Here is a 21960-nt window from a genome sequence, read left to right on the forward strand (position 1 = left end):
TGACCACAGATAGCCTCAAGCCACAGTTTTCATTTAAAGGGATTTGAACGGCTTCATTCACACACTGGATCAATGCAGCAACTGAAAGTTAAGATTTCATGTGGCAAAATTGTCTCTTTTTGATGCTTACTTCTTAGCAGAGACATTCAAATTTACCGTGTTCTTTCCTGAGTACCCGGTTATCCCACAGGAAGGTGCATTGGCAATTCTGGTGATGCAGACACTGAGTTAGCTGCACAAAAATTTATGGCTCATTCTGTTCTGGAAGTGGTCTGATATATAAAATATGTAAAATGATTTAAAAAGTCAGATAAATAACAGAGTGTGCACTCTCGTTATTCATCCTCATGTTTAATTTAACAACATCCATCATTTTTGTAGCGAATGTGATGCTGCTACAGAATTTCCAGCCCAGGGCACTACCTTGCACCAAAACCAGAGGCAAGATCTGGAAGTTCTCAAATCCACGTGCTTTGTTGCCCATCTTTCACTTGCCCAGCCAGAGCTCTCAAGCATGGCTATGGGTTTGACTTCTCAGAGGGGTGTCCATGGCGTGGAGGGTTGACCAGACCTGTGGCGGAGGACTCTGCAGTGTCTGAAATCCTCCCAACCTGCAGCCCCGAGGTGTCCATCTCCTGGCTGTAGTGAGGACCATCTCTCACCTCACGGTAGGGCTTTTCCAAACAATAATTTAAATTTTTTTTTAAAGGATGGAACAAGGCTCATTCTTTTGCTGCAAGAGACATCTGGAATGTGATGGAATCTGCCTCTTGCATGGTGGCCTCCTGGTTAGGGCAGTTATCCAAGCAGTTAAAGACCCAGGTTTGTTCTCTGCTCTCTTGGAAAGGGTTTGAATCCGCAGGTCACAAAAGACACAACTACCAGATGATGGGCTTAAGAGGTGGGGAGGGACACTGTGCCAGAAAAAAAATGCCTTATACGTGACTCCAGGGAGAAAGGATGGAAGAGGGAACAGGAATGCATGTAAGAGGCAAGATGGCTGTGTGAACCTCTAGAAAAGCCTCTTCAGGCTGTTATATGGAAGAAGGCTACCCTCAGCACCTTGTTTTCTGGATCCTTTTTAAAAGTAAGAGGCCTCAGAGTGCATTTTGTGAGGGCTTGAACAGCATCAGTGTTAGGTGTGATCTGAGAGTACCTTTTGGAGAGGGCTATGCAGGCAACCTAGTTTTTCGTATATTTTGTTTCTGCATCCTGACAGTCTATAAGGCTGAGCTCCCTACCCGGAGCAGATCTAGGCTTGCCAGGAAGCAGAATTTTTAGGATGTTTTCTAATGTTTTCAACTGTAAAGAGAATGCCTACTGAATTTATGTGCTTCCAGGGCTAAACAGCTTTTGAATGGGGTGATTTGGATTTAAGGGCCTCAGTTTCACTGAAGTCCCATTTTAGATACCCAAAGCCCTAAGAAAATGATGACTGCATTGATGGGCTTCTTTGGTCCTTGTGGAAATACTGCCAATAAAAGCAGAGAGAATCATTAAACACAATTATCTTGCAACATAACATGAGCTATAAGGCTGAGCCATCTACAGCAGATTCTGTCAATCCCCGTTCCTGGTATCTCTCTTTAAAAAGTGCAGTTGAGGGTAAACAGGCTTGCTGTATAAATAGAAACAACCCAAGAGAATAAAATTGTGGACAGTTGAGGCCAGAACCTTGAAATCCTCCCTTGCCTCACCAAGCCGGCACATGCCAAACTATAAATGGATGAGGACACCACCAGCAAAGTGCTCGTAGTGGGAAGTGAGCTGCCCCAGCAACCCTGATGACCAGTCCAGCTATACCAGCTTCTTACCAATATGTAACTATTTTTTTCAGTTTGAGTAGCAGGGCTTGAAATAGCTGGTTTTGGATATGGCTGTATTCAGTTAAGGTTTTCTGTTAACACAGCTATGGACCATATACCTCTGTGAGCATCACTGGAGCATCACTGTGACCATCTCCTGCGTTACTGGGCAGCCTTTGTAGCAGCACATGAGAGACAGTTGGCTCAGAGTAGCCCTGGAGCATTAATTGGTTTGTGATGGTTTTGTCTTGCTAAGATGTATAACAGGTAAGCAAGCAGTTAAGATTGTGAGAATTTTAGGGGTGACACAAATACATCAAGATTTTCTTTTTGAGTACAATGAAAGACTTTATGAAATGGAGAGTGGTGTTTTGGAGTGGAGGGGGGTTTTTTTTGTATTTTTTTTTGGTCTCTTTTTTGGTCTCTTTTGGGCTATAAGAAGGTAATTTTGGGGCTGCCTAGAAAGAAGTGAACTACTCCTTTTAAATGACCTGCTAAGAATTTAGTGTGCCTGTTGGCCATTGCCAGTAAAATAGAAAGAAAGATTTGCAGAGAAAGAGAACAAGATCTTAATAGTGGGTAATGGAGCTGGAAGTCCTGATAGCAGGCTGTTGAGATGCATTAACCCCATTTATTATAGGGAGATTCATCAGGAGAGAAGCCTAAATGGGCAAACCTGGGAAAATGTATTAAAATAAATCATTGAAAAGATAACTTTTGACTTACTGTGTCCACAGACTTAGTGTTTCATGGAATAGAACAAAAAAGAATGATTTCCCAAAAAGGTGCGCTCAGAAAACAGGGCGATATGTGTATGTGTTATGATTCCAAATTTATGGGTTTTTTTTAGCCTTTGAATTAATTAGCTACCATGTTGAATTCTAAGTGTAATAATTAAGCAAATTAATGCTGCAGTGAAGTTATTAATGAGGCAAAATATGCTAATATGCTTTCGATAAAGAACTCCCTTTTTCTCTCTTACCAAGAAACTGGAAAAGCTCTTTCATTTCAGGCCAGGCACCTTATCTGGAGTTCTTAGAGAGAGGGTTCACAGCCGTATGCTGGTGAACGAATGTTTAAAGCAGGGGTTAATATCTGCATTTTAGACACATGCAAAACCTTGCAGAAATGTTGCGCTGACAATGAAGTTATTAGCCTGGTTTCTAGCAGCGTCAGTAATGAGGAAAGGAAGGTGTTCTGTGACCTTTGCCTCCATTATGGGAGAGGATAATACCTATTAAAGGATTGCTATTTTTATGATGATTTTTTAAGAATTCAATTCATATAAAGCAGTGAAGGCACTTATTACCATGACATAATCAAAAAATACATTTCTCTATTCAGTGTGTCTGGTGCCATTATGTTTTCAGATTGTAAAGAAATATTCTGCATTGAAACACGATGGTAATTATTTAGTGGCTTGGAAATATGTGCATGTAACAATAACAAGAAGTAATAACTGGTTTCTGTAAACTTTGCCCAAGCATTTGGAGTTGGGCATGTAATCTGTAAAGCCATTTAAAACATGCTGGAAAAATGACAATAAAAGACTGTTCCTTGAAATGCTAACAGTATCCATCTGTGAAGAAAATCAGCCATGTGATAACCTAGAGATCCCTTGTATGGCTCCTGCTCTCTCTGGCAGTGGTCTAACAACCGCTTCTTTTAATCTCTGATAACCCACGAACGTTGCACTTTCCCAAACTGCCTTCTTGTTTATAAGCAGCTTCTATGACTTTTAGGCATTGCTTCTCTGTGAAATCCTTTCAGCCTCTTTTCGTTCACTCCTTACCTATCGCTTGCTGTACTTTATGCTTCTTGCTATTTGCATCAGTTTGGTCAGATTTACAAATGCTGAAGGGTTTCTAACTGGTTCAAAGAGGCCCTTGAGCCAAGCCAGGCAGCTGTTGTTCATTAGTTTCTTGCTTTTGTGTTTCATCCTTTTTTTTTTTTTATAATTTTATTTTTATGTTCAGCAGTCTACATGCCTTGGAGATTTTCTTATCAATTCCATGAATAGATGTATTCTTGCTACTTCTCAAGATTTCATTTCCTTCCTTGAAACCTTCAGGATATTTTCCCACTCATTTGCTGACATGTCCTTTGTTTTTCATATGTGGTGTTAGCAGGTCCCTTTTTGGTACCCAACTAACCCCTTGGACATATTTTAGTTATTTTGATGTCAGTAGAAGTGATTCAGGTAACATTATCTACTTTTTTTTTAACTCTATGCCAGGAATAATCTCTTCTCTTTACATGCTTATTTCCTGGAAATGCTAATTTTAGAGCATTAAAGTGGTGAGAAACCATTTCGCTAAATTTTATCCCTGCAGGCACTTTGACCAGTTTACTGGACAGTAGATGAGGTTCTCTGCTAAAAAACAAAAATATTCTTAGGAATTTGCTGCTGCTTTGATCTGTAACTGCGGCATCTATTTCTTCCCTTTTTCTTGATCCAAGGCTGACAGTTCATCCATATATTTATATCCTTACGGGCTGGGATCTGTATCAGATGCTCTGCTGTTTGGATCTCACTGCTCAATATTTTTGCATCACTGGGGGTGCTGGATTCCTTAAATTACAGCACTACTCACCCATGTCTTTAGTCTCACCTGCCTTTCGGTTGCACGCTGGCTCAGGCATTGTGGACCTCCGCTCTTCCTTCTAGCTGTTTCTGCAGTCCCTTCCTCTGCAGGTCCTCATCCAAGACAAAACATCTTGCCTGTTCTTTGCTTTCGGATTGCTCTCATTCACTTTTTTGGCACTTCCAGAGTTCATCCCTGATGAGGAGCCAGCTCCAGTGAAGGATATGTGTGTTTAAGAGGCACATTGCTGTATGGCTCCCAACAGCACAGCCAAGAGGTCCCCATGCTAACCTGACAGACTCCTTTTGCAGGACAGAGACTTGGACTGAATAGCCCCATGCATTGGATCCTCAAGAACCTGTCAGCCTTGAGGGCTGAAATCCAGTCTCAGAGAATTAAGACAGATTGGACTCCAGTTTATACAGCCCTACATTTGAGTGTCTAAACTTCACTTGTGGGTCTAGATGTCCCATTATATTCAAAGAGAGTTGGCCAGTACAGTCAAAGGAACATGAAGCCTTCCCTATGGACTCATTTCAGCTGCCAACGTGCCCGTGTCCACCCTTATTGTGCTGCCCTGGGGCAGCCCACCCAGCTGGTCTCACAGGGTACAGGTCTCCAGTCCTGTCTGCTTCATGCCGAGTATCCATTTGTGGGTAATGAGGACAACTCAAATGGAGCTAGATGTCTATTTGTGGGCAACTGAATGAGCCCTGATGTCTCTCTTGTCTCAAGGCCACCCTGGAGCAGTGCTGTGTCAGGCTGTAGGGTAGGCTGAGAGAGCTGGGACTCTTTAGCCTGGAGAAGGCTGAGGGGAGACCTTATTATGGCATACAAGTATCTAAAGGGTGGGTTGAAGGAGGATGGAGCCAAACTCTTTTCAGTGGTTCCCAGTAACAGGACGAGGGGTAATGGGCGCAAGTTGGAACATAGGAAGTTCCGATCAAATATGAGAAAAAACTTCTTTACGGTGAGGGTGGCAGAGCACTGGAACAGGCTGCCCGGGGAGGTTGTGGAGTCCCCTTCTCTGGAGACTTTCAAGACCCGCCTGGATGCAGTCCTGAGTGATGTGCTCTAGGCAATCCTGCTTTAGCAGGGGAGTTGGACTAGGTGATCTCTAGAGGTCCCTTCCAACTCTGAAAAATTCTGTGATTCCGTGATAGATGTGGGGAGCACACTGAGTTTCTTAGCACCCTGCTGAGGAAGGCAGCAAAGAGCACGTAAATGCTGGGGGAAGAAGGAGGATGAGGCATGCCCTAGAGATGTACAGTGGGAAGCAGGGAGTGCTGGCTACAGACGTCCTGGAAAAAGGGTTTACATTCAACAGCCATCTCATAAATACAGAAGTCCTGGATAGCAGAGTAGTTAGGAAGCTCCTTAGCAGTGGTCCCTGATACTGGCAATATACACACCACACACATGAGAGAAAGGATGACAGATACATTTTTCTGGATTGAAAAAGAGGACAGTATGGGCAATTTCAGGAAATTATCTTTCAGTGGGGTTTTTAGAGTATGATAAATTGTTGGAACCTGAGTTAGAGGACATGGAAGAGTGTAAAAAAGCAGGGGGAATCCCTGGTGACACCTGGCAGGTAAATTGAACAGGGTCAGGACACTTCTTCCTTATGGTCTGAGTCTGAAAATGCTATTTGTGCCTTTGTTTGGCCTTGTGTATGTGGCTTGAGGGAGAAGACAGCCACAACAGGGTCTGGTGGAGGTTACCAAAGCGTACAGCTTCTGCAATTGCAGGGGATGACATAGTTCCTAAAAACATGTAGAAAAGAGGTCACTTTCCAGAGAGATTCACTTCAAGAAGCGCACCCAGCTATAGCATGTGGTGTTAGTTTCAGTAAGGTCATACCTTAGTTAATTTTGGACTGTTACTATTTGTTTGTGTCCCTGAATGCCTAGGAATCTTTGGCATGGATCTGGACCTTGCCGTGCTCACACTGCACAATGGCACAATGAAAGGTCACCTCTGCATTAAAGTTCACACTGTATGGAGCTGAAGTTTGCATGTATCACCCTCTTCCCCCTGAAGACTGTCCTCTTGGTTAAACACGAGAGCTCTGATATCAAAGACTAAAAATCTTTCGATTCAAAGGCCAGGCAGTTTTGCTATAAAGTAAAGAGTGCCAATGCCTAAAGAAGGACTAAAGGACTTAGGAGGAAATATGCCAAGAATGACTGCAGCCCTTTGTATATTAGTTTGCTTTTCTGTATGATTTCCTTTGATCCAAAATGTTGTTGCTGCTTCATTTATTGTGGAGGTTCTCACATGATTTCCTTAGTCAACAGCAGAACTCCATCAGGAATTCATTAGACAGTGTTTGTACAGATGTAAAGCTCTGCCTAAGTGATCCTATTATTATTTATATTGGGTTTGATCCTGCAAACCCTTAGTCACATAAATATTTCCCAAGAAGGTAGTCAACTAATGTGACAGAGAGGACTGCAGCAGTGAATTTAAATTTGCAGTGCCAAGGCAGCAGTCATAATTTTATATGCAAAAATTTTCCTTGGGACACCTGAGTTTTGTTATTCATCTTAAGTTTTCATTTTCCCTATTTTTAAAAACGTATTTATTATAATGAACTACACATCTATATTATGCACTATGCACACTCCTTTAAAATTCTTTAAAATAAGTAAGGAACACCTTATTTTTGGTGTTCCAGGAACTGACTATTCTAAACCTTCATCTCTACTTCATTTTATGATGTCTGCAATAATTCCCTTCTGTAGCCTCAAAAGATACAGAACCATGGTGAGTGATGGTCCAACACAGATGTCAACCTTATGTGATGCTATTGAATTTTGGATCATTACTGCAGAACATAGCATTTCTGAGGTCACGGTTCCCAACTGTTTGGCTGACAATGCAAAGAGAGCAAAGATATGTTCTACAAATAGGGTAAGAAAAGAAGAAAAAAAGCTTATTTTTTATCTTTAGAGAGCACAGCTGTAGACATTTGGAGGTGAGGGAGTCAGAACGTATCATAGAATCATATCACAGAATCATAGAATACCAGGTTGGAAGGGACCTCAAGGATCATTTGGTCCAACCTTTCTTGGCAAAAGCACAGTCTAGACAAGATGGCCCAACACCCTGTCCAGCCAAATCTTGAAAGTGTCCAATGTTGGGGAATCCACCACCTCCCTGGGGAGATTATTCCAATGGCTGATTGTTTTCATTGGGAAAAATTTTCCTCTTGTATCCAGTTGGAATCTCCCCAGGAGTAACTTGTACTCATTACCCCTCATCTTTTCCATGTGACTCCTTGTAAAAAAGGAATCTCTTTGTAAAAAAGGAATCTCCATCTTAAGCCACCCTTTAAATAGTGGAATATGGTGATAAGGTCTCCCCTAAGCCTTCTTTTCTTGAGGCTGAACAAACCCAGTTCTCTCAGCCTTTGCTCATGTGGCAGGCTTCCCAGCCCTTTGATGATCTTGGTGGCCCTTCTCTGGACCCTCTCCAGCCTGTCCACAACTTTTTTGTGTAGTGGGGACAAAAACTGAACACAGTATTCCAGGTGCGGCCCAACAAGTGCTGAGTAGAGTGGAATAATGACTTCTTCATCTCTGCTGGTGATGTCCTTGTTGATGCAACCCAGCATCCCGTTGGCGTTCTGTGCTGCAGCAGCACACTGTTCACTCATACTGAGCTTGTTGTCCACCAGGACCACCAGGCCCCTTTCCACAGAGGTGCTCCTCAGCTGGGTAGATCCCAGCCTGTGCTGCACTCCTGGTTTATTTCTTCCCAGGTGCAAGACCCTACACTTGTCCTTATTGAACTTCATATGTTTCTTGTTAGCCCACGCTTCCAGCCTATCCAGGCACAGTGGCTCTCCCTTCCAAAGTGTCCACTTCCCCACTCAGTTTGGTATGATCAGCAAACTTCATCAGGGTACACTTGATCCCATCATCCAGATCACTTATGAAGATATTAAACAACATTGAGCCCAATATCCATCCCTGGGGGACCCCACTTGTGACAGGTTGACAGTTTGAAATGGAGCTATTAACCACCACCCCCTGGGTGCAGCCAGTTCCCCACCCACCACACAGAGCACTTGTCTAGACTGTAAAGCATCAGTCTCTCTAGGAGGAGGCTGTGGGAAACCGTGTCAAAAGCCCAGGAGAAAACCAGGTAGACAATGTCCACTGCTTGCCCCACATCAACAAAGCAGGTTATTTTGTCATAGAAAGCAGGCAGTAGCCTGTCACAAAGAAAACCTCTCAGTTGAAATGGAGTTAGTGGCTCTTCATCTCAATGCCAGGTGAAGCAGACTAGTTGCAATGAATGTTGAATCTGGTGATCATTTTCAGTATTAAGCTCTGAGCCATTGGTTGAATGAGGTGACACCCGAGGTCCCTTCCAGCCTAAGTCTATGATTCTATGGGGATTTATTGATAAATTAAGGTTGGAAATGACATTGGATGTTTCTTTGGCTTAAAAAAATTATTGCCACTGTGTGTGTGTAAAAATGGTAATCCTGTTCCTACTGCAACTAGGGTATATTTTGGCACCAGGTAGATGAGGTACCATGACACTTGCAATGGATAAAACTTGCCCCAGGATATGTACCAAATCTTTGCTGGATGCAAAGTGAGGAGGATATGGTATGACTAACAAAGTTTATTTACATTCTTCAGAACACACAGTTCATCTTCTTACAATATTCAGTTTGAGGCAGGTGGCATAACAGATTCATAATGCTACTGTCTCACTGCAGCAGTGAGCTGAAAGCTTTGTCAAGCACTGGAGAATTACCACTTTGGAGGAGGAGAGCTAATGTGCAATAGTTACGATAGAAGAAGTCTCACTAGGGCTATAGAGGGACCTGGCTTCCATATGTCTTCATAAAACCACTTGAAAATGGTCCTCTCGATTCTGAATTCCTGTAAAATCATATTCCTCGCTTGAACGTAATGAAAAAAAAATCATCTGTCAGCCTGCAGACACTGAGTAGCACAGAGAAGAAGTGAAGCATTAGGTCTTAGAAAATCACATCTTGCTGAGGAGCCCCTGGGAAGCTTGGTCCGTATATCAATGCTGAGTACATTTGGCATATGAGGCCATACCAGTGATTTCCCACCTCAAATACCACACATCTATTGCCCATCTGGAGCACAGTATGGTTAGACTTATGGTGACTGAAGGACCTGTGAATGAATCTAAGTGCATGTACTGAAGGTTCCTCCTTAGACAGCTACTTGCCTCCCACTGTCAGGATCCTTCATGCTGGTGATTGGTGTCACGCTGGCAATGACAAAGCGTTGCACTAATGAAGCTGCACAGTGTACGTGGACTGTGGCTGGCTGTGCCCTCTTTAATCTGATTATTTTATACAGCATGAGTGCTTGCAGGCTGGTGCTCTTATTTTAGCAGAGGCTGGTCTGCATTGGGCCTACTACTTTGTCTTGTTGCCTGTCTCTAGCACAGTTCAGGGCACCTTAGGAGGAATATCTGCTTGTGTTCCAACTGGCTGAGACATAGACTTCAATTTTGTGTGCTCCTTTGCATCTAGGCAATAAATCTTGTAATAGCTTAACTTTTTATATGAATGCTGCCTCAGGCAAGGACCGTGTGGCCTAGAAAGCAGGAGGTTTAATATTTTATAAAATTTCCAAATGCTGTTTTGCTGCTACCTCTCCTTGAGCGAATGGAAGCCACAGTGGTTTGATAGACCTCCAGACTCCGAGCTGCATCAGGGAACAGAAATAATCATGGCCCATCTCAGTTAACTGACATTACACCAAAGTCAAGCGCTGAGGAAAGATGGTTTGAATGGAAGCATTTGAAGAAATCACAATCCACTTGGGGAATAAACAAAATTAAAAAAACCCAACAAACTATGCCCTGCAGGTAAGTCATTTGAGGGAAACTGGTCACTTGTCTCTAATAGTAGAAGGGCTGGAGTATGTTTTGTGCTGGGCAAACAGTTCATGTGAAGGTAGACATGAGACAAAACAGTGAAGTCAACAGCCTGGCTCTATACTTCAGTGGTGTTAGAACTTTGATTTTTTTCTCCATTTTTTGGGAAGTTCTGGGGCGATGTTCCTGTGGCCATTTTATTTAGGTCTATTAGGCACTACCTTGGTGAGCAGTTGGCCTTGTTATTCTGGAGTAGTACCCTGCATACCCCAAACCAGGAATAATTCCTTTATTTTGTGTGGGTTAGGACTGAGCTGTGTGATAGTGGCATTTGCGGGATTCACCAGTGAGATTCATCAATATTAACCTAGGGCTGCTTTTGGACTTTGATGCAGTTGGAGACCTTTTGTCTTCCTCCATTGTCTCTCTCAGCTCAGGGTAGAGTTTTGATTAAGCCAAGTGAAAAACAAACCATGCAGAATGAAAAGAGGCCAAGAGGCTCCATGAAAGAAGCTCGAGTCCTTAGTAATTTGCATTTTTCTAGGCATAACATGCACCTTTCTTGAGGTAAAAAAGGCTTGTGACAGCTGCTCTTGGTGTCTTGCCCAGTTTGTTCCCAGCAGTGTCCCATGATGTAGTCCAAAGATTATATCCTGGCGATGGGCTAAAGTTATTGTTGGTAGGACTTGGGTCAGCAGAGTGCTCACCCCATGGAAGTCACAGAATCACGGAATGGTTGGGGTTGGAAGGGATGGAAGATCATCTAGTTCCAACCCCCCTGCCATGGGCAGGAACACCTCCCATTAGACCAGGCTGCTCAAAGCCTCATCCAGCCTGGCCTTGAACACTTCCAGGGATGGGGCAGCCACAGCTTCTCTGGGCAACCTGGGGGTTCCAGTGTCTCACCACCCTCACAGTAAAGAATTTCTTCCTAATATACAATCTAAATCTCCCCTCTTTCAGTTTGCAACCATTACCCCGTGTCCTATCACTACACTCTCTGATGAAGAGTCCCTCCCCATCTTTCCTGTAGGCCCCCTTCAGGTACTGGAAGGCCGCTATAAGGTCTCCCTGGAGCCTTGTCTTCTCCAGGCTGAACAACCCCAACTCTCTCAGCCTGTCCTCATAGCATAGGTGCTCCAGCCCTCTGATCATCTTTGTGGCCGTCTGCTGGACCCATTCCAACAGGTCCATGTCCTTCTTGTGCTGAGAAGTCCATAGGCTTGAGTGAAAGGGAGGGAAAAAGTAAGGGGTTGTGCCTTCACCTTTGTCCCTTTTTGGTGTGGTGGGCTGTGACATGTTGCATGATGTGGTTGCATCTTTCCCCCAACTTTCCCCCTCAAAATGACCCAATCCAGTCAGGAAAGCCAATAGGGTTCACTTAAGTGCTTTAAATGAATCACAGGATTAAATGGTTAGTAGAACTGGGTTTGTACAGTCCCTCTGGAGACTGGAAAGAATTGGCTTGAGTCAGGAGCTCACATCATTGCCATTTGCAAGCCCTGGTTGGGATCTGTCATTTTAGGCATAAGCTGTGGTCAGGGAGGAATCCAGTGGTGTGGAACCTGAATGCTTTTCATCCCTACAGGGTTTTTTTGGTTGAAACAATTGCTGTTCTCACCACATTTTCAACCAGAACCACATGATGGTGGGCTAAAATGAACAGAATGGCTTGTTGGAATTTGGCATCCCTGGGTGGTATTAGTTACCAGTTGAGAAGATAGGAGATGTGATAATTTGTATAGATTTTTCTCACAAATTTGGCAGCTGGGGAAGAGAAAAATGACAGCTCTTGAACATGCTTCACTTATTCATCCACAACAACTGAATGGGTTAAACTTGGAAATGTGTCGGGGGCTACAGCGGGAAGAATTGGGACTAAGGTCTTTTACAACAGTTGGGGTAGGGCACCTTTGGAAAGACACTTTGCCCTTTGCTTGGGTGCCAGATGAGGAGTCACCACGAGGCTGAGGGGGCAGTTCAAATCACTGGGGCTTCAAACGGCTTTTTTTCCAATACTTCCTTCCAACCTGCTGTTCCCATTTTGTATTTTCATGCCGGTGCAGCTGCTCAGCTTGGTTCAGGGTTGACTCTGCTTTCTGCACGTCACTCCTGCCCTTCATTCCTGCACAGGTCCCTCACTCCCAGCTGTTTTGCTTCCTTACAATGTTCCCCTCTTGCAACAGAGACCTGGGGACACCAATCCTACAGGACATCCTCCACAGAGTTTGCTGCCTGTGTGCAGATAGTAGTGGCAGGGGGTTGCAAATGGCACCAGACAGAAATCCCAGACTATTAACAATGCAAGGAATAGTCAACCTGGACTCTGTCTAGCCTCTCTCTCTTCCCTGCCCCCTCCTTCTCCCTCCCCACTTCTTTCTTGGGGACTTTGTCTTCTTTCTGGAGCTGTGCTTGGCATGTTGATGCAGGTCCAGTGTGTGAAAAAACAGGCTGGGTCTGGGTCTGCATTTAAGGGGGATTTCTTTAGAGCCATCTGCCATCTCGAAAATTAAAGCAGGGAAAGGTCATTGGGATAAACCGATTTGCTAAACAAAATGGTTAACAACTCATGAATAAAACTTAAAAAAAAAAAAAGAATATCCCAAGGGGAGGGGCAAACTTTACAGCTAGAAAGAAACCCACCCTGTCAAACCCACAGCCTGCTCACACTGAGCTCCACCCACCCCTTTCCAGTTCATTTCCACCCTTCTGGGGAACGGACTGCTCCCCCTCCTTCCTTCCTGACCCCCCCGCCTCTCCCTGCCGAGCCCCCCCATGCCCTTGTGTATGCCTTGGGAGAGGAGGACTTGCAATCTGTGCTGGGGATGTGGCTGGGAGCTTCCTAATGACTTTCCAGTGGTAATGTCCAGGGGGCTTTGTGCCTCCTCTTAGCAACTCCTGCAGCAGCAGCAGTAGCAACCAAGTCACTCTTGTCCCTCGCTTGCTTCAGTGCTGCCTCCTCCTCCTTTTGCTGGGTTCCTATCAGGTCACACACGGGAGCAGTGAGCCTGCCCCTGTGCAGACAAGAGAGACAACACAGCCCTACACAGGCACAAAAAGAAGGAAAATCCATCTCCGCCCCCTCCCCCATTTCAGCTCTAAAGAATAATCAGGATTATAGGGGAAGCTGGCTGTTGAAATATGGCACGCTGGCCATGCCGGCCACAGCCACCGCGCTGCTTATCTGGGCTAAACCTGACAAGTGAGCAAGGTACCTGAGATGGAGAAGAGGAGGGGAGGGAAGGTCACCACCCAGCCACTGCCTGCTTTTGTTCCACTCCGCGACAATAAGTTCTCTGTATTCCCTGATGAGACCTCAACACAAAAACAAACAGTAGATGGTTTTGGTGTTTGCTTAGTGCTCTACAGGGCCTGCCCTAAGCACCAGCTCTCAGGGGTCCCCTAATGGAAGAAATACTTAAAAAGGTTGTAGTCTGCATGACCTGCTGGAGGCTACGGGGCTCCCCTTGGAGATGGCTGAAGAGAGCCCCTAAAGACCTGAATAAACTCTTGCGGAGAGCACTGTGAGACTGTTCAAAGGGAAATGCTGCGGTCTTTGAGGGTGAGGGCCACATTGCCTGTCTACCCACGTAACCTTTCTCTGACTCCTCATCCTTGTCCTGCCCTTTGAACCGTCAAGGCTGTGATACAGCCCAAACCATCCCCTTAGGAGCGCAGGAATGATGGGAAATGCCCCTAGCGTTAAGAAAACATCCCACACATCAGGGGTGCAAGCCTGCATTTGTAGGGTGAGGGTGCAAAGGGGCTGCATTTGGTTTTCTTCCATTGTATTGTTCTCACCTACAAGTTTCTGATGCGGGAAGATCTCCCCCGTGGTCCGGCACTTCACAGGGAAACTCTGACACTATTTTGTCCGATCAGTGCGGTTTTGTCCACCTAGGGGACAAAAAAGCTATAAAGCTTTTGGGGTGGGAGCTGTGGAGCCAACTCCTTCATTAGAGACAATAGGCCACACTGAGAGCTCCTGGTAAGCAGCTATTACTTCCCCGAAACCTTGTGGGGACAAAGCTATGTGACTACCAAAGCCATGGGAAGACGGGAGAACCCTAGGGTATGGGAACAAGAAGCTAAGGTGTCAGGAGATGAAGATGATGGGGTTATGGTCTGTAATCAGGCCTGCATCCCATCTGAATCACGCGGTCACGTCATGGGTGAAAACCACTGGCCCTGCTCCCGTGGTCCAGCTGTGTGCTCGTGACTTGCCAGACAGCACTGTGAGGTGGAGAGTGCTGCCTTGTCTGAGCTGCTGAAGGAAATCCACGTGGGCCTATTATGTAAGCTCTTTCAAAAGCTACTTTTTGTTGGTATGTTGGGAAAAGTAAGAGCACGTTAACGTAATTTCCCATTTATTTATCTGAAGTCCACTGACATCAATTGAAAGACATCCATTCAGCCGGTTCTTCTATAATGGCTTTTACTGTGTGCTCTTTTCTCTTTCCTTTCTCCATTTTATTTAGTTTTAGAATGGTTAAAAAGAACAATATTAGGGGAAAATGGAAGTCCTTGGCTGAAAAGAATTAATTAATATTGTTATTCCTATTGCTGTAGCAGAGTTCAACTATTCTGTTGGTCTTGCAAGTGAAAGCAACAAACTGCAACTAAGGATGGTCTCCCTGACCATGCAGCTGGCTTTATTGCCAAACTCAAGTGGGCAGAAAGGCATTTTCCATGCTTATGTTTAATTTTCCAGTGTAAATGAAGTTGGCCTACATTGCTGATACGCACCTATATCAAACTCGTACTTGACTTTATGAATTGTTTATAGAATTCACACTATGAATTTTGCATAAAATAGTTGCAGAAGAATTGTGCCTGGACTACATTTGCTTTTCGATGAGTAAGGTGGTGAGTACTTAAAGTTTAATTGATTTACAAGCAAGACTGCCCAATATATTTCCTTTCTAAAACGCACAGTGTAAAAACAAGAATCTGTAACAATTATGGTCAAAACACCATCAGGAGATAAATCTCAGGAAACTTGAGCTGTAGGAACATTTATAAGGAGGAAACTTCAAAACAGGTGATAGAATAATAAAAAAATGTTATCTCTGGATTAATCATTACTCTTATTATGTCTCATTTTCCTTTAACTCTTCCTACAAAAGAGCATATAACATGCTGACTGCTGTTTACATGTCCAGGTGATTTTTCATTTGGTTTTGAGAAGCAGAATATGCATTTAATACGTTGCTTACTTGCTTCGATCTTTGATGGTCATTAATACAATTTTAATTTTCGGACTTCCTTGCTTATATTTAGAGTATTAACCCTGAAACATCCTTCTTCTCCAGGGAGGTGATTGTTCCTGACTTGATCTATTTAGAGTTAGAAAGAATAAAAAAGCCCTACAGGAATGTGGCAAAGCACTCGAGATAAGTGTTTCCCCCCATGTATTACTTATTTATTAAAGCTGGTGGAGCATAACTAAAAGGGAGAAAAAAGACCAAAGAAATACAGAATACAATGGCCTGCAGATTTTAATGGGAGATATGGCTGGAAGCAATTTCTGAATTATTAAATAAATCGATTTTATTCTTGCAGTCACCCTCCAAGGTGTATTTGTCAGCCTTATTATATTCATCTTCAGTGCTATTCAAAACCACTTACAGAGAAACATGTTTTTCCTGGCCGCAATTCTTCAGCCCTCCTAATTAAACATGAGATTCACATTATAGGTTCAGCATTCTTTCCTTTTCTTTCTTTATTTTTCCGCCTTCATTTTTTTTTTCCCTCTGTCAGTTCTCCCCATGTTTGGTTTGTAGGCCCAAAGACAAGTAGACGTCAGGCTGACAAACCTGGAGGTAGCCCTGTTCCCATTTAAAATGCAAGACCTGTTGGCTGCAAAAGAGTTTTAAGATAATGTGTGCGGCGCAGTCCTGCTTTTTCTGCTCACGGGGCACAAAGCGTTAAACAGTGTATTTGTGACAGCGCGGCTGTAGATAAAAGGTTATTGCACAAAGAAAATTACTTTAAAAAAAAAAAGTTGATTTATCATTTAAGTGATTCTGTGCTCTCTCACTCTCCCTCTGTGCAGGCGCACACTACAGAAAATCCATTTGCTCAGCTTTTCCCATGAGTAATCCAACCGCAGTGGTTTGGAGCAAAAATCTGAAGAAGCAATTGAAAAAATTCCGGTATTGAAAGTTATTATTAAATACCCATCGATAAACCAAATGTGCTGGCATGCTGGGAGTGGGAGAGGAAAGTAGTAAAGTATTTATTTCCTAAAGAACAACTTTACAGTCCCCAGCAATTAAAAATGGATAAAGGCAGCGCATTCCTTTTTCCCCCCCCCTCCCCCAAATTGTCAATAACGCCTGTGCTCAGCGCACTGAAGTGTGGAAGGAAATTGGGAGCAATTTTTGCTGCTCCCTTTATAGAGGAGTGGGAAGATGCTCTGCTGAGGACGAACACTTTGGAGCAGTGGCATGAATTTTTGCTGCTCCCTTTATAGAGGAGTGGGAAGATGCTCTGCTGAGGACGAACACTTCGGAGCAGTGGCACGGGGTGTAGCTTTTGTGGCCGTCCACTCCGCCGGTATCTCTGCTGGAGTACAGATTGGGAAAGGTCCGCGAAGAGATGCGTCTACAGGGCTCGGAGGTGAGGTCCTTCACAGCACACACCTAGAGGTTGTGCTTTTAAACTGTGTCTCTTTGTACGTGCAAAAACATCGCTAGCATTCGGCTGCTTTCTGTGTGGATTTACCACAGCGAGACGGAGCACAATGGTACTTAAGATAGATGACTACCTCTCTAGAAAAATATACGCCCGCTGTGTAGTGTTCTTCCAGCTGACTTTTTGCTCACTGTTTTTGCCAAGATATGTAATTTTTATTATTACACATTGTACCCATAAATAATATGCAACTTGAGAAAGAATGAAAACATTCCTCAGCTCAATTAAAAAGCAGGTTATCTCAAGGCTAGAGCCGCTGCCAAGCACATAATGGCTGTTTCACTTTACTGCCACAATCACTTCATTGCCAGAGCCAGGCTCATTACTTTGGGCCAGCATGCGTCTCAAGGCTTCGCTCTGAGCGATGCAGAAGCCGAGGTGGCTGCCTCGTCTCAGGAAGTGCTCTGGGAGACACTATGCCCCTCGCACACCTCCCCGCTTCATCTTTGCTGCAGGGGACGGTAATTTACTGCTAACCTATGGGCAGCAAATTACAGCAAGCCTCGCTGCGCTGAGCAAGGTGTTTGGGAGTGGAGCCCGTTCCCCACTTCTATTTATTCCCTCCCTGCTTCTTCCCTCTCCTGCAGCCCCCCAGCTCTGCGAGTTGACAGATGGGCCTGTGCCCGCCGGTTTTCATCTCCTTGGATGCACAGTGTGATGAGCCTGGGAGTTCCTCTCCTCTTCTACTGTCCCTTGTCTTAAGTCACAGTCGAATCATCTGGCGTGGGGGCACTGGGTGGGGGTGGCCGCAGGAACAGACCCACACCACTCACCGACATACCATTTAAAACTTATTTACTTTGCAAGGTGGGCTTGTGGGTGGATAGTGATTTTTTTATTCCAAGTTTTCCATTCTATCACACACAGATGCACAAAACACGTGAATCAGGACCCCAGTCCCATTCCAGTCTAGACCAGCACCCTGGACCCCAGGGGTGAATGCTCGCTCTGATAGAGGGACACGTTGAGTCCTTGGTGGCAGCTTGGCCCCTACACAGGGTGGTTCCACCTTGGGCAATAGCTGCTTCACCATGTCAGCCGTCCTCGTATGTACGTGCTCCTGCCCCCAGGAGATTGCTGTTTTAACTATTTATTACTTTCTAAATTAGACTGTTGGCATAAGCTGCCAGTGACTTTGCTAATTACGTTGCCCCAGGCCAATCTCTTTGACTTACTCCTTAGTAAGGCCAATTAGCAGTTGCCAGAGTGGTTTCTGTCACCCGCTGGCCTGCCGCCCCAAATGCGAGTTCAGCGACAGTTACATAACAAAGTTTGCCTAATGCTTTGTTTTCTGGCTCATACTGAATTGATGCAGTGAGTTAGAGCTGGGCAGACATGGCCAAGGTCTCATCTGGTGCTTTTGGGTAGGCTGTAGCCTACCCAATAGCTGTAGCCATCTCCATGGCCTTCTCAATAAAGGTCTCATCCATGGTATTGAAAGAGATGTCCAGAACCCGACCTGGTCCGCTTCTATCTTATCCTTCCCGTGACTTCTCTTGAAGAATACTTTGAAGATAACTTGATAGTGGACACAGGACACCCTCCATCTGCTCTGTGCAGGAGTGCATGCAGAGGCAACCACTTGTCCATGACCCATGAGGTCATGTCACACACATTGCTTCTTAACAGAGAAGCTGCTGGTTCTCCTGCTGGTTCTCCTGCCTCCATGTAAGTCTGTACAGGGATAAGCAGATATATCAAAATCAGGCACTGGCATGGAGCAGGAGGGGGAAAAATGTGTGTTTTCACCCTCTTCTTGCAGTCCCTTAATAACACTGTGCTCCTGTTCAGAGGTGAAACGGCTGGTGGTGTTGACAGTGAACACATTCATCAGTCTCACTTTTCAGTGGGGTACTCCACCAGAAAGCTAGGGCAGCTATATGGGGTTGTTGCAGAGACAAGCAAGCCTTGTGTAACAAACTCAGTGAAGCGACTCTGCAGCCTGGTTGGTAGGCTGAATGGTGCTGTTTTTTTAACCTTGTTCTGTTTTTAAGCTTATTTAAATTAAGCCAACGCAAAGGCCTTTGTGGGCCAATTAGTCAAACATTGCTGTTGATTTTAATCATGGAAATTATACAAGGCTGAAGCTCTCCTCCTTTGGTTTTCTCATCTGCGCTCCACTGCGGAGTGTGATTGCACTGCTTATGTTTATGATATCAGTGCCAGAGCTAGATATAAGCTAGCCCATCTGGGTGCTGCTAGCAGGGTAGCAACAGTGGCACAAGGTTTGCCCAGAGTTTGCACTGCCCTCACCGCAGCACTATAGACCCAGGATTTGCTTCCGTTCTTATTTACCAGGCAGCTGGGGAGAGAATGTCATGGTGAAGACTGGGGAAGGAGGCAGCTGGTGAGGATGCCCCTTTTGCCCAGAATACAGGGAAAAAGGATAAAGCTGGGACTAAGGAAGAGAGCTGACCTAGAGAAATATGTCTTTTCCCCGAGAGGGTGGCAATGGTGAAACAAAAATGGTTTATTGAGGTTTTCGGGTGGTTGGGAACTAGGCATGATTTCAACAACTGGTTTGACAGAACCAGCCCATAGAGCCCCATTGCACTCATGCCTCTGGACTGCAGTCTTTGCATATTACCAGATAATTAGCTCTAAGGATATATAGCCTCGTCTCCCCAGACCTTTCCCAATTGGAGCAACGAAGTGGCTACTTGGGATATATAATACATTCCATTCCTTCAGGACTGCAGTGTTGATAACTAGCCCCTAGAGATTCACTTCACCGTATTACTTCATGCAGTTGTTTGTGTAGGCACCGTTAAAGTCTTTGCACATGCCTTTGAAAATAATTTACAGTCAGTACTGTAGTGTTCGCTAAATATTCCTGGTGCTAAATTCTTTACAGGGAATCATTTGAACATGATGATATCCTTATTCACTTTCAAAGGCAAAATTGGAGATGTTTTAATGATAGCCACTGTCTATGCATTTTATGCATTTTGGCTGAGTTTTTCAAAGCATGTAGGTAATGAGGACATCCAATTCCCATTAATTTTAGAGGCACCTTAAAAGGCTTTATAAATCTCAGCCTTTATGCTCTAGCCAAGAAGAAGGAAAGATTGATTTCCATACTGAGAAAAATTTTAGCAAAGTACTGATAACGTACTAGAATAATTTCCATGATAGCTCACAGAAAAATTAACCTCATTATCTGCACCGTGTATGAATTTCTCTTCTTAGTGGCTTACCTTGCATATCAAGGTAGTTGAAGGTTATGATTGATGGTGTGGTCAATGTCACATTAAGACTGAGACTGCTAAGTACTTATCTTTCCTTCAGCTATTCTCCTGGTCTCATGGAGTTGCTTAGATTGCTTTACGTAGCAATGTCACTTGGGTTGGACTAAAATTTGTCTAGGAAACAGCTTCCTATTTCTAGGTTTCCAGATATCTTTTGTAGGAGCTGGGGTGGTTTTTTTTGGCAAAATTTTTTTCAGTTCAGATCAATTCAGCTTTGATTCCTTTTGAGCACTCTTTTTATGGTATCTTCTTCCCCTAGATTTTTCTTTCCTCTCCCTTTGAGTGGAATTTGTGCTTACTTCTGTAAATCTGTGATCCTTAAGCAGACTGGAGACTTTATATAAATTTCTGTGATTTACAAACTTATATATAAGCTAATATATTTCATCCCTTCGATTGCTCACAAGCTGTTTTCCAATAGATATTACTTTAGGTTCATAATTTTGAATTTGAGCTGCTTTGGTTGTACCTAAGGGGTAAAATGGTGTCTTTGCTAAAGCCAATGATGTGGGAGAGGGAGACAGTGCTCTTAGTTCACATGCATGGGTTTGTGTATAATGTGCAAATTTGTTCTCAATTCAGAAATTGCATGCTGTAAATTGCAATCGAGGTATGTATCTCGATCTGTAGAAACATACAGATGTGGATATCCATCAGTGCAGCTCCCACCATTGCTGTCTCCCAGTACCTGTGGCTTCACCCCACAGAACTCCCAGTCCTTTTTACCTTACATCCCCAGTCTCATGTGGGCGAACTGAGGCCCATGTGGTGCCACCTGGAGCGAGTGACACTTTTTACACGCACTCTACAGTTTGGTAAATGAGGGGCTTAAACACACATCTCTTGACATACAATGGCTATGTCTAAGTGCTGGGACCAGATAGTTCCTCCCAGCTTCTGGGTCTGGTTACACAGCATGGCAATGTCCTGCCTGCTGACGTGGGATGGAGCCTGGGTGTGGAGTAGTCCCTTCTGTGTCCTGATTTCTGTGTAATTGTAGCCCATCCCTGCCGCCTGCACCTGCCTCTTCACTGACCAGAAGTCTTCTGAATGGGTCTTGATACAGAAAAGGCTACCATAGAGAGTATATATAATGTACTTAACACCTGTATCTCTCAGTTGTGTGGGACTTAACTGACCCACCTTTAGCGCCAGGTTTGTGCTGAGTGTCTGAGCTCCTGTTATTGCCAGATGTAGGCAGAATAGCTCTCCAGGCCCCACTGACCAGATCGTGATAGAGGATAATATCAGATGATAAGGCGAACATCACATAGCCACGGCAGATGTGCTTATCTCATACCTATGTCATAGATACCTCATGGCAGGGAAAAATAAACCCACCCCTAGAGACTATATTGTGCTCATTGCTGTGTAAATTGAATGACTATCCGTACAGTTTGGGAGACAAGCTATATGGACTCTGTAGCTTTATATGTTTTGCTGTACTGTGAGCAAACATGCACCCAAAGCAGAGCCATGGATCCAGCTCCTTCTGTGGAAGTTGGCATGGGAATGAAAATGTGAATTATGGGGCTCGGGTCAGTCCCTTATTATGTGGCTTCCTGAAAAATGTATTGATTTCTTACAGGCAAAGCTATTCCCATGAATGCACAACACTAAATTCATCCTTGTTACATGCGCAATAAGTCAGTGAGTTACGCTTGGCCTGAGTTTGGTCCAGAATTTTTATAGGTATCAGAATTATATAAAGCCATAATTATTAAAGGCTTCCTTTTTTTAGAGCTG

The sequence above is a fragment of the Rissa tridactyla genome, chromosome 1, assembly GCF_028500815.1.
Source record: "Rissa tridactyla isolate bRisTri1 chromosome 1, bRisTri1.patW.cur.20221130, whole genome shotgun sequence".
Lineage (NCBI taxonomy): Eukaryota > Metazoa > Chordata > Aves > Charadriiformes > Laridae > Rissa > Rissa tridactyla.